At 39.2% G+C, this 14,457-nt stretch overlaps 1 long non-coding RNA gene across 1 annotated transcript; it reads left to right on the top strand.

Moving 5' to 3' along the window:
* Positions 1 to 7,037: 7,037 nt before the first annotated feature.
* Positions 7,038 to 8,535, top strand: LOC124870915. Its single transcript, XR_007038902.1, has 3 exons — positions 7,038 to 7,188; positions 7,763 to 7,824; positions 8,117 to 8,535. It is a non-coding gene; the product is annotated as an uncharacterized LOC124870915 (long non-coding RNA).
* Positions 8,536 to 14,457: the final 5,922 nt, after the last annotated feature.

Genomic DNA, 14,457 nt, shown 5'->3' with positions numbered 1-14,457 from the left:
TTCCACCTGAATGGATCTGTAAAAATACATTATGTAAATAATTGCAAAATTTTAATCGCATTCTTCTTCACCTTTTCAGTCAGATAGATCACAGCCATGGAAAAGAAAGGTCAAGTTACTGTCTGTGATTTGACTTCATGTTGTAACATTGCTGCATCATTCTCACTCGTAACTCATAAAACAGTAGAAAACCTGTCTTAGCATTTCAATATTCAGATGGAGGCTTCGGGCTGCTCAGAGCTATATTTCATGTTTTAAGGTTAAGAAGGACCAAGTTGGCAGTAGCGGCATACGAACACACACAGATGTGATGATGTTTGTCACTATTGCAATGAAGCTCCTCTCACCATTTGCAGAAACAGTATTAAAGTAGTTATTTTCCATCCATCCATCCATCCACCCACCCACTGCGGATTGGGCTGCGGGTGTAACAGATCCAATAGGAAATACCAACCCATTCCTTTGTGATGAGTGGAGGAGCAGCTCTACTGTTAGCTCCTCCCAAATGACGAAGGTCCTCTATCTCTAAGGCTTAAATCCAGACACCCAGTGAACAATATTATTGCTTCTAAACCAGAGGATGTTTTCAGCGTTCACAGATATTTAATAAATAAGCCTGAGATATATGTCCCAAAGGAGCATTGACCACAGCAACACCTTGTTTCTCAGAAATCTGTTAATGATCTACAGAGATAAGTGTTGTGTTATGTTTTTATTTGTTCTTCAGATAGAGTGACCTGAATGATGAAAATGATGTACAAATTCTGTTTTGGAGGCCCGTTGGAATCAGTGTGTTGTCCGAGCAAAACCTGTGAGAAAAAACTATGAATTAAGTCCTTTACTGACCAGTTGGATTCAACCACTCCATCTCCATTGTTTTTCATTTCAAATTGTGCACTTCTTTTGTAGTAAATGTGGAAAAGTTGTATAAGTGTAAATACTTTTTAAGGTACTACCTGAATTATAATTTGGAATAGACTGTTTGCAACTGGATTTCAACCAGACTGCCTTGAACTGAATTGTATTGAAATGGTTTAAATTGAATTGTATATAATTAGATATTAAGTAGACCTTTTGTCTTGAAAAGTGGCTCCAGAACTTTTCTTATTTGAATATATATATATTCTATGCAAACAACCAAAGTAGACTGAATTTAATTTATGTAATCACAATTCTTAAGAATTCATACATTGCAGTTTCACTCTGAACAAATCAAATCTTTATCAAGATTTCTGAAATGACTCTTAGAAGTTACAACTAAAACAACTGCTGCAGTAAAGTAAGAAAATGGAGAAGAACAAAGAAGGCCACACAAAATTCACACCTAATCAATGTACATATCTGAATAGATACTACCATGTGACTTATTCCAATATCTATAAAAGCCTTGGTATAGGAACTAAGTGCTCACAAGATTTGTACAAAGAAAGAAAGTTCGAACTTGAGAAGTTGAAGAGGCGATTCGTAGTGTGAAGAGTGCTGAAAGCAGGCACAGCTAGGACTTCTCTGAGCACCACTTTAATTACACAATTAGTTAGGTCACTTCTCATGAGTGCAACACAGTGAATCCTTCCAAGAAAATGGTTTTTACTTCACTGCTTAATGCACACTTAATTCAACCAAGACAACAAGGTCTTGGAGCTGTTAGTGACGTTTTTGTGAGGCTTTAATCTGTAATTTTGGCGTATTTAAACAGCAAAAATGTGAACGGTTGGTTTTTTACGCATTAGCTTGACTGCAAGAAAGTACGAAGTAAACAGCAGGAAAAACTAGTAAACAGTAACCATTAGCAGGAGGTTCAGATGATGTAAAACTGGTTAAAATATCTAAATGGAATGATATAATTATGGAAAAGGACCAGAATTAACAGTAGGGTGGTTACAGATTGCTCTGAAATTTTGCTCGTATTCTTATAATATAATACAACTATATATAATGTAATTATTCAGGCAGCTCAGCATCAGATGCATGAGAAACTGAAATGGAAAAATTTGTCATTTTTGCTACCTCAGACTTGTTAGTCTATTCGTTTCAAAGGCCATCCTGGTGTCTTTAAACAAAAGGAAGTATTTTAATTGAGTAGTTTAAGTGAGAATAGAGATTGTTAGATTTGAACTTTAAATACATAAAATGCATTTCTTCCAGGGGTTGGTATAATTTAATTCTGCATTGGATTTAGGTAAATATTGCAGCAGCATCGTCTTCCCATGTATTTGATAGGGTAGCATACACAGCTGTCTCTCCAGCTAAGCTACACCGCTACTGAATTTTGGATTCAACATGAGTATCACAAATTTGAGATGCTGTATTTAACACAAGTATGTGGCCCTGCAACAAAATCAATTGAAGCACTGAGTAATCGTTGCAGCATTAAGAACATTACTTTAATCTAACATCTGCATAATCAATGCAGATATTCTGTCTGCACTAATAAAGATTTATTCACCTTGACACAATAATGTTCTCACAAACAAACTAACTGTAGCTAGATGTTTTTTGACCTCACATCCATAGAGAATTTGACTTTCATCTCCAGATGTTCATTTAATCAGAGACAGTGATGTCACGGCAAAATTAATATACCTTGTCCTGACGTCTGACTGAACATTGTAAATTTTACGCCCTTTACTACAATAGACACACTATATAAAACTGGGGTCCATCAATAGAGGTGTAACAGAACAAAATGCCCTACATTCCCTCTACTTGACAACATCTCATGTAGCATGTTTTTCAGTACACAAACATACATGGCAAGATGAGTAATAGGATCAGAGGCTTAAGGATGCTGACTTATAAAGCTCAACCGTCCAGCAAAATGCAAACATTTCTTCTATTTCAGTGCACGGAAGGTGACTTGTGAAAAAATGCTTTAATACCACAGGTTTACTGTAGCAGCTGAATACCTAATGTAACTTAAGTTAGTTTAGTGAAGCCATTTAGATGTGAAGCCATCTACAAGAAGGGACAGAGCAGACTGTACTTCTTGAGGAAGCTTAGGTCCTTTGGTGTTTGTAGCAAGATGCTGCATATCTTCTATAAGTCTGTTGTGGAGAGTGTGATCTCTTCTGCCATCATCTGCTGGGGAAGCAGCATCAGAGCCAGGGACTTAAAAAAGCTCAACAAGTTGATAAAGAAGGCTGGCTCTGTTCTGGGGACTCCTCTGGAACCTCTGGAGATCATTGTGGAAAGACGGATTCTTCATAAAATGAAGAACATTATGGAGAACCCTGAGCATCCTCTTCATCAGACTGTCTTACAACAACAGAGTGTCTTCAGTCAGAGGTTTCTTCAGATCTGCTGTAAGACGGAGCGCTACAGGAGATCCTTCCTGCTCACAGCCATCAGCATCTACAACGGCTCTTTGAGGAAACCTTCATAATATGAGCTATAACAACATTTAATTTTCCTTTGGGATTAATAAAGTATTTTTGAATTGAATTGAATTTAGCACCAAAGCTGTTGATGGTGCCAGTTCGTAAGACTTGTATTCTAAAGTCTTGAGATTCAACTTAGACTTGTTGTCTGAGACTCACGTCTCATTAACAATCTGCAGGCCATGTAATCATGGTAAGCAAAAAGCAAGCCAGTGGGTGCGCTACAAACTCTTACAGGTGATGCACTGCATTTGCAAAGGGTGGGCTTGATCTATTGGGCAGTGATGTTCACAAGCTGTTGACAGTTAAGGGGTTGTTACAATCAGTTCATGTTTGCTGTGGCTTCATCATAATGCCCCATGTATGTCTGAAACTGAAAGCTTTATTAAATGACTTTGGATCCTGTCATGATTTGTGGGTGTTTTTGGGTTCTTCTTCTTATTATTATTATTCTTGATTGGTTTTGAATCATGCTTCTGTTTATTATTTTCCTGGTCATGCTTTAGTTTTTGTCTTCTAGTTCATGTTTTGTAAAGATAGGTTTTTGGATCGAGTTATGCTTTAATTTCATAGTTTACTAGTTATGTTTCTATTAGTTTGTATTCAAGAGTCTCTGTTCTGCTCCAGCCACGTTTTGTTCTCTCCTGTCTGTTTTCAATCATCTTCATTCGGTTCACCTGCACCTAGCATTCAGTCTTCTCGTTTCACCTGGTTCTTGCGCTATATATACACATCTGTTCTGTTCATTCCTCGTGGAAACATCACAGTTCATCTGTTTATGCCAAGCCTGTTCTGTCAAGCAAGTTTGTCCATGCCCGCATCTGTAACTAACTGTCTGCCTGCAAGTTTCTTTTTGGTTATTAAATCTTTTTTTCAACTCAACTCGCCACGTTGCTTCCTGCTTGTCTGCATTCTGGGGTCCTTCGCCATACCAGCTGTGACAGATCCAAAATAAACCTCTGACATATTTTAAACTTGCTCCTTCACCTCCTGCTTATCAAAACAGAAGAACTTCCCGTTCTGTTCATTTCTAAAATTCATATTTTCACGTACTTACTACACTGCACCTTGCTCATTGTGTTGTAATTGATACAGTACCTTGAAACATATTTACTGTTTAGATTAGCAAAGGTTTTAAATGTAGATTTAGAACACAATTTACTAATAATCATAACACTCTTCTGACCCATAGCGATAAGAAAACCCCCCAAACAGAGATTAACAAGAGCTAAGTGTGATTACAAAGACAGAATAAAAAAACACTTTGGTTTACTCAGATATTTAATATTAACAGGTGGTAATTTCTTCTTTTTTTAATACAAATGCAGATTTATATAGCTAATGAGGTACAAATTACACCTAATCATTCATTCATTCATCCATCTTCTATACCGCTTATTCCATAGTGGGTCACGGGGGAGCTGGTGGCTATCTCCAGCAGAGATGAGAGGCGGGGTACACCCTGGACAGGTCACCAATCCATTGCAGTAAAAATATATTCAGCAACTCATAACAGTTTTTTGCATATTGAATTAAAAATTGAAAGATTAAACAATAAGAGTAGACTGTTCATGTGCTATTTAGGTTTAAGGAGAACCTAACCTCCAACAATGCATTGTTACAGGCAGACTATGTGGCTAGCATTTAATGAAAAACATATTTTTTTTCATAGACTTGAGACTTGACTTGGCATTTTAAACACATCTCAAACACTTAGCATTTGACTTGTGGGAAAATGAACATCTCTGACATATATGTAAGCTCTGAGTATTTCTATGACTACTTGTCTTCATAGTTCATGACAATACTTAAATACAGGGAAATATAAACAAATACACCATAGTTTAAGCACATAAGTATGAAATGGCTTGTTTACAGGTAAGAAATAGTAGTTGGAAGGGAATGGCAATATTTCGGAACAAAATGAGGGTATGAATTAGAGATGGGGTGAGTTGAGCAGGAGCTTCTCCAACTGATGGTGACTTGCCTCAGTGAAAGAATGACTTGGATAAGAGATATCAGAAGTAAGCTCAGAAGTCCTTATCCTTCATAACCGGGTCAGTGGCTCCAAGGAAGCTGTGAGTGGTGTCAAAAAGGGCGAATGCTACTAACAGTGGTGTCACTAAGTATTCCTCTGGTTGATGAGTCAAACAGATGAGGATGAGCCTGGACTTGACGTTGAGCGATGGTGTGTATCTCGTCCTGTTGTGTGGCACTGGGTGATGGCATCTGTGGTTTGTGTGCTATCTGGGGGGAGTTGAGGGGGTATTTAGTTCAGAGGGTATGTCTCAGTCTTTGACTATGTGTCAGGAGTGGTAAGTGTGAATGTGGGCTTGTGCAAGTATTTGCATACTGTGGATTCCTGGTGTGCATGTTGCATGTGGGAGCAGAGAGAAAGCACCTGGTTGAGGGGTGAGTCAGAGACACAGGTAATCACTCTGACATTTAATTTTAATGGATTACTTGGAAGATAATGGTACCAAACCAGTATAAGCAGATACACATGTACTCACACAATCACTTCCAAACACAGACACACACACACACACACACACATAGCCCTCTCCAACACTTACCACTGTAAAAAGCTGTGCTTAAGACCCTGACTCATACACATTAAGGCAGAAAATGTGGAGGTGGGAGAAGTGTACTGAAGCCCCAGACAAGATGACAGTCAAAAGGACACGTACATAGCCAAACAGTGCCAGCACTAACAGAAGGTAGACGGCAAGCATGAAGGAGGGAGGGATGGAGAGGGTAAAGAGGTGACTAATGCAGGAGATGCTGATTAGCTTCCTTGAAGATATGGTGAAAGTTAGAGAGAAATGGAAAGCGAGTTTGTACTTTTTGCAGCAGATCACGCTGAAAACTTTCAAAGTTAAGTATTTCACTTCGGAGGAAGAGAGGTGAATTTTCAATTGCAAGTAATATCGAGGTTCAAGAGTGAGTGGGCAGTTCCGCACGGCGAAGCGTTTCCAGTAGGTCTTTGATTGCTGCTTATTAGAAAAGCTGAAGGGTAAGATGCAGTAAATTAAAGCGGGGTTTTTTTTTCTCAGTTGCCAGTTTGTGCATTTGCATGTACAATAAAATGACAGTCATGAACACTGTGTGTATGTGTGCTGATTAAGGTCACATCTGATGTCACTGTGTTTCCCCTTCAGTGAAAGCATTGATGTTTCTTGTGGTTTTTGATGTTGACTTACTGTGGTTTCCCTTTATTTCTATCAAAGCTAAGCTGCGTAGAGTGTTTGTGTGAGAAAGACTGATTGAGAGAGATAGCAAAAGAGAGAAACAGTTTTTTTTGTTGTCTGACTCGCGTTGGCTTCCCCGGTCACTAACGTTTGGACTCTGGGTCATCCTCCATAAGCAATAAATAAGCTCCGTCTTGAGTATTTTTTTTCAGTGTGCCTTTGTTCCCTGTGCCCACACACATCAAGTAGCGCAAAGTACAAAAGCCCTCATTCATTTAACCTCTGTCAAAAGTTTGATGGTTCTGACACAAAGTAAAAAACAAAAAAACGTCAATGTGGTTTAGGGAAATTCTGCCTTTGAATTTTGAGCTTTTGTTCTATCTCCCCACTGCCAACACCTCCAAACAACAGTCACTATCCTCTGATTGTCAGCTTATGCACAGACTACAATGACTTTATGAGTGACTGTGATTGAGTCTTTGCAGAGCCTGCGCTGGGGAAACACGAAGAGGAAAAAAAAATGCATATTTGATAAAGAAATCAACAGCGGGCTGCCAGTGCAGCACAAGAGCCCTTGAAAATTTCGCCTGTTGCTCCGGTAACCGCGAGGACGAATTCAGGTGAGTATGACACAAAGAGAGAATGCACACAAACTCTTCATGATTGTGTCCTTTTTCTGTGTTTTGGTGCCTCTGTGGGTAATACAAAGAAATTAGTTTCACAGAGAAGTCCTGATCCTCAGACCTGTCAGTTTGTACCTTTGTTACTCGTATTTGTGGCTGCGCGGCATTATGTTTGTCCATTCACTGAGTTTCTTTCTTTTTATTTGTTCAACAGGTCTTCACCTCCTCTAATGCGGACTGCTCCTGCTAAACTTTTGTTTATATATATTCTATGGCTGCGCAGCATTAGTGGCATCGGTGGCTTGTGTTTTCTTTATTTGATGCTTCGTCCCCAACTCTGAACACATCACCGTATCTCTGTTAACTGTAATGCTTTTCACTGGATTCAGTAGCACCTTTTTATGTATTTCACCACGCCCTCACCTTTGTGTTGCTATTTGGTTATGAATCCCACGGCTGAAAGAAGGATCTTAAAAACTGCTTTTTTTCAGGCATGGATTTTTTTGTTTTTTGTAAACAATGCTTCAATTTTACTTTCAGACGAATATTTTTTGTTCCCTTTTTGCCACAGCTCCTGTTCGAGTGGTGGAGGTGAAACCCATTATAAGATGTGTCGGCAGAGAGAATGAGCAAGTGGGTGAGGCGGGTGGGGGGTTGTAGAGTAGCTCTATGGTGCTCGATGAGTGGGTTGTCACACATTCTTTTAGCCTTATTCACTAAGCGTAGGCAGCTAATTCTTGTTTGCATTCACCAGGTTTACCTTAGGGGGAAATGTTTTATTATATGGTCTCTTTGAAATCAATGACTAATTGTGCTTCGCTCTTTCTTCATGTCCATCCATCTCCCACAACTCGGTTTTCTCTAAATCCCTGCCTTTGCCTCTTCTTCTCCCCACCTCATGTCTCTCAACGCTGTCTCCTTATAGAGTTAGATATCAGGGGGACCTTGTTTTGGGTTACGGTCTTGAAAAAACAAAAATAAGTATTTTTCTGTAGATAAAATACATTAAGATGCTTAAGTTGTACCATAAATTCATTCTGCTCCAATACACAGAATAGTACAGTGTGGCTGTGATAAAATACTATGCCTTGTGAAAGTATTTTTCTAATTTCATCACGTTACCACCAAGAATCACTATGTTTTTGCTACCATTTTATGTAATAGGCCAACACCAAATTTTGGCATAATTACAAGGTAGAAGGAAAATAATACATTGATTTTAAATGATTTTACAATACTTTTGCAGTTATGCTGCAAATCTGTTGTGGTATGTCTCCATCAGTCTGTATTTCTAGAGACTGACATTCTTTTGTCCATGCCTTGTTGCAAAATAGTTCAAGGAGAACCAACATAAAAACTGAATATCAGCTTAGTCAAGATTTTAATTAGATTTATTTCTGGACTTTCACCAGGCCATTTTAACACATAAATTTGCTTGGCTCTAAACGATTCCATTGTAGCTTTTGTTGTATGTTTAGGGTTGTTGTCCTGCTGAAAGGTTGGTTTATTGCCTCTGTATTTGTTCTCTTAAATATCAACAAAACACAGCAGTTATGATCCCAGGATCATGATGCTGAGTAATGACATCAGCATGATGCTGCCAACGCCATGTTTAGTTTTTTTTTATATCATACTTAACATTTTGCATGTAGGGCAGGTCTGCCCATGTCCAGTCCTCAACAGCTATTATCTTGCAACTTTTAGATGCATACCTGCTTCAACATGCCTGAATCAAATGAACGGCTTGTACAAGGTCCCTGGAGAGCTGAATGACATGCTGATTAGGTAATTTAGTAGTTTTATTAAAGTATGTTGGAGTAGGAATGAATCTAAAAGTTGCAGGATCATAGGTCTTCTAGAATGGATTTGAGCGCCCGGATATGGGCCAAAAGTTAAAATGTGATCTAAAAAGCCTAGAGCCACTTCTTCCACGTTTGTTATGTCCTCCACATGGTGTTTTGGAAATCTGCAAGACTTCTTCTGGCTTTTTCCTGCTATTCTTCCATAAAGGCTAGATCTGTGGAGTGCGTAACTAGTAGCTTTCTAGTCCAGAAACTCTCCCACCTGAATTGTGGAGGACTGTATCTCCTCCAGAGCTACCCCGGGCTTCCTCGCTGGTTCTATGATTAATGCTCTCATTGTTCATTGTGCAGCCTGTCAGTTTAGGTAGAAAGCCATGTCTGGTAGGCTTGCCGTAGTGCCAAGTTCTTTGTATTTTCAGGTGCTTTATTGAACAGTCTGCCTGTCCCTGACCTGTCTGCTGTGTTCTTTGGTCTTCATGATGCTGTTTGTTCATTAATATTCTCTGACCTCTGAGGCATTCACACCACAGCTGCTTTTATACTGAGATTAAGTTACACAATTAGTAACTAATCCACTATTTATCATTAGGGGACTTCCAAAGGCAACTGGTTGTACTTTGCTTTTAAGTAACAAAGTAAAGGAGGATGAAAACAAATGCATGCCACATTTTCACATTTTTATCCGTAAACAATTTTGAAGACCTACACTCACCAGCCACTTTATTAGGTACACCTGTCCAACTGCTCAATAACGCAAATTTCTAATCAGCCAATCACATGGTAGCAAATCAATGCATTTAAGCATGTAGACATGGTCAAAACGATCTGCTGCAGTTCAAACCGAGCATCAGAATGGGGAAGAAAGGTGATTTAAGTGACTTTGAACGTGGCATGGTTGTTGGTGCCAGACGGGCTGGTCTGAGTATTTCAGAAACTGCTGATCTACTGGGATTTTTACGCACTACCATCTCTAGGGTTTACAGAGAATGGTCTGAAAAAGAAAAAATATCCAGTTAGCAGCAGTTCTGTGAGTGCAAATGCTTTGTTGATGCCAGAGGTCAGAGGAGAATGGCCAGACTGGTTCGAGCTGATAGAAAGGCAACAGTAACTCAAATAACCACTCGTTACAACCAAGGCATGCAGAAGAACATCTCTGAACGCACAACACGTCGAACCTTGAGGCGGATGGGCTACAGCAGCAGAAGACCACACCGGGTGCTGCTCCTGTCAGCTAAGAACAGGAAACTGAGGCTACAATTCACCAAAATTTAACAATAGAAGATTGGAAAAACGTTGCCTGGTTTGATGAGTCTCGATTTCTGCTGCGACATTCGGATGGTACGGTCAGAATTTGGCGTCAACAACATGAAAGCATGGATCCATCCTGCCTTGTATCAACGGTTCAGGCTGGTGGTGGTGGTGTAATAGTGTGGGGGATATTTTCTTGGCACACTTTGGGCCCCTTAGTACCAATTGAGCATCGTGTCAACGGCACAGCCTGTCTGAGTATTGTTGCTGACCATGTTCATCCCTTTATCACCACAGTGTACCATCTTCTGATGGTTACTTCAAGCAGGATAACGCACCATGTCATAAAGCACGAATCATCTTAGACTGGTTTCTTGAACATGACAATGAGTTCACTGTACTCAAATGGCCTCCACAGTCACCAGATCTCAATCCAATAGAACACCATTGGGATGTGGTGGAACAGGAGATTCACATCATGGATGTGCAGCAGACAAATCTGCAGCATCTGTGTGATGCTATCATGTCAATATGGACCAAACTCTCTGAGGAATGTTTCCAGTACCTTGTTGAATCTATGCCACGAAGGATTAAGGCAGTTCTGAAGGCAAAAGGGGGTCCAACCCGGTACTAGCACGGTGTACCAAATAAAGTTGCTGGTGAGTGTATATAATTGTCCTTTAGTTGTACAACTGTGCACGTCATCGCACAGCTTAATTACATAAAAATACAAATAAAACATTGAAGTTTGTTGTAATGTGAAAACGTTCAAGGGGTATGAATGCAAAGCACTGCAGGTTGTAATCAACCAAAAAATAAGTGTAAGACAGCAATCCAGGCATGGGCTATGGATAAAAGAACAGATTAAGATAAATGGAGTGTGAGTCTGAGTGAAATGAAATAAGACAGCTTAAAAAAAAAGCTTAGAGAAAGAAAAAAAGTACATTCTCTGGAAGTGAGTCACTTCTAAGTGAAAGCTTTGTAATTTTAGACACACGTGGTGAAGGACAAAGAGAGCTGGAAGGATAGATGGAAAGATAGAGCAGTAAAACAGACAGAGGTAGACATTATCCATCACAAAAAAATCACTAGCTTTAACCATAGCACAGTAGGTGGGTTCAATTAGGTCGGTGGGCTGACTCTACCAGAAGTGGCGACACCTATCAAGGCTGATTTTGACATACAGTAATTATACACCAATAAAAAGTGCAGTTGAAGTCTTATGTTGGCCTTCTTATAGCATGACCATATATAACCTATACTTACACACTTCGACCCATTGTGTTTTGTTTTTTTTAACTTGATGAGATGAGTGTCAGGGCTTTCTATAGAAACATTCTGTCTGATTCATGACAATGATCTGAACAATCCTAGGCCCACACATTTTCTTTTTCCACATGGATATACAATGAAGGACCCAGAAAGAACTATCTGATTTAGATTTGTTATGCATACAAACCTCCACCCAGTACGTAAATGGTTTTACATGTGAGAAGCTGGTATGTCTAGAACACAGGTGTCAAACTCCACTCTTCAAAGGCCCTTGTTCTGCAACATTTGGATGTTTGCTGCTTTAACACATCTGAATAAAATAATTCAGTCATTAGCAGGACTCTGGGGGTTGGACTGCATTGTGAGAGATAATTCCATGATTTGATTCCTGTGTTTTGGACCAGAGACACATCTAATATGTTGCAGGACCCCAGCACTTGTGGACTGGAGTTTGACACCTCTGTTCGAGAACGGGCAACAGTGTTTGCATCCTGGGTTGAGCAACTCTGTTACAGGCGGTAACCCAAGAATCCTACAGTTTTAAAAGTAAGAAGTAATTGTTACCAATTCTTAGATTTTAACATGTAAACCCACATTCCACAATGCACTGTTTTGAGTGACTGTGGGATGCTTCTTATCCATTAAGCCTGATGAATCCAATCAGTCATTAAGGTTATAGCCTGGATGACTTTTAATTTTCTGCCTTCAAACTTGGACAAGACATAGGTTGTCACATCTGCTTTTTCTGGAAATGTCATAAGACGATAAAGTTAACTGCTTTGAGTCCAGTCTGGCCATATGTATTTTATTTATTTATTTATACTTCAGCTGTATTTACTTGTATTCTGTATAACTGCAGAAAAATATCTAATCAATATGTGAGAACAGTGCATGGATTTCTGGTTAATTTGGTGACATGAAACCAGATTTTACTATCAAAATCTGCAATGACTGGAACTGAAGAGTATCACTGTCAGGTTGTTAGGTAAAATAAATATGACCTAGTGAGTAACTCGGAAGCAGCTGTCAGACTGATTCTTATCTTGACGTGTGTTGTATCTATAATCAGGTTTCACGTTTTTCTAAACATGAAGAAAGCACATTTTCAAATTCTGCCATACCTATTAAATAAGTAACTTATGATGAAACCAATTTTGTATATTGCAATGGCTGGAAATACAGTTTATGAGTGCCCTGGAGAGTTCCAATAATTATTAGCTGAAATAATTAGAAAGCAGGTTGGACCTCTGGTATTTCTATCAACTCCAAGCATTTGGACTGCAGAGGGGAGCGAATCTTCATTAGCACAGAGACCTGTCTGCATAGCACAGCACGAGCTCAAGTAAGCACATCATTGTGTTGTTGCAATATTTGAAAAATCATTTGCATACATTTTGTAGCAGGGGTTCATGCGGAAAAATCAGCGGGATGTCTGGCTGAGCTCTTGTTCACACCAGATACTTTCAGGTGTGCCTTGCGCTGAAAGAGAATGAAGGACTTCGAGATTCATTTTAAGTGTTCTTAAACAGCATAACCATGACATCAAGAAACGCAGCAATGTCATTGTATTGCAGCCCAAACCAGAAATAACACAACAAGGTCAGGTATTTATACAGTAGCCCAAAATACTCAGGCTGCACAATAATTTGGAGTTGTCATCTGGTGCACATGAGAAAAATGTCTGGTGTGCCCCTGAAAGCATCTGGTGCGCTCAAGAAAGTTTTTTTTTTTCGTCCTTCAGTGTCCCTTTAAGGGCTCCGCAGTTTCATTTCTCGTTGTTTCACATCTTTTCTTCCTGTACTGACCTTAAGATGTTCAACTGAAAATATCTGTTTCTCTTGCGTCCTTGCATCAGACTTGTGTAAAAACCAAGCCCTAGCAAGTCTGTTGCAGCTTCTTTCAGTAGCCGTATCCTTTGAATCATCTCTCTTCAAACTGTTATTTCCCTTGATAATAAAAGAAATCACATCACTTGTTTGTGCTGAATCTTATTAACTATGAGCCAGTTTCTTTTATTTTTGTGTTGCTTTAAACGCAGTCATACTAAGACTTCAGCATAAAAGGTCTAAGAAGTAACATTTGGCTAAACATGTCAAATCTGTTCAGTCCACATGGCCAACTGTACGTGAGTCATATTGTATTTATCATGACAAACCGGGAGCTCTACCTCTTCTCTGGCCACCAACTACTGTTTAATTTATAGCGGTCCGGATGATGACAGTGTCCGAACTGCACTCTCATGTGCCTTTTCAGTGCAGCTCATCCGCTTGACAACTAGGGTTTAAAAACATGGCCAGCAGGCCTATTGTGGTTCTTCTCTGTTCATTCTAAAGGAACAAAAACAGAGACATATTTTGTGAGTCACCGCACTGTCATAATGATCCATCAAGGAGGACGGCGTCTTGTGTCGATCGTGATGTTGTTCCCACAAGGACCACGTTTTCTTTCTACCAGCACAGTGCTGTCGATGAATGTGCCTTAATGAATAGTTACAAGAAAGTACATTTATCGTTTTGATTAAATACATTTTATTTATATAGCACCAATTCTACACAATTATGTTAAGATACTTTGGAGAAGACAGCCAAGTTCACTTTGTAACCAGGCACATGGAATGAAATTTATTCAAATCTATTCAATTTTATTTGAGTTCTGAGCAATAATATAGTCAGATTCATGCCTAGTTAAAAACAGGCCAGTTTAACTAAAATACATTTTGTAAATAAGATATGCAATTTTTAAAAGCCCTGTCAAATCCATAGTCGTGGATTTGTAAGAAATCTCCTATTTTAAGCAAGCGTGTGGATGCAGTAGAGAGGAAACATTTCCGTTTAGCAAAAATAATCATCTACCAGAACCAGGCTCAATTTTAGTACCCATCTGTTGCAACCAGCACATTACAACAAACTTCAATGTTTTATTTGTATTTTTATGTAATTAAGCT

The sequence above is a fragment of the Girardinichthys multiradiatus genome, chromosome 7 (genome assembly GCF_021462225.1).
Source record: "Girardinichthys multiradiatus isolate DD_20200921_A chromosome 7, DD_fGirMul_XY1, whole genome shotgun sequence".
NCBI lineage: Eukaryota > Metazoa > Chordata > Actinopteri > Cyprinodontiformes > Goodeidae > Girardinichthys > Girardinichthys multiradiatus.
This window is presented reverse-complemented; position numbering and strand designations above follow the sequence as displayed.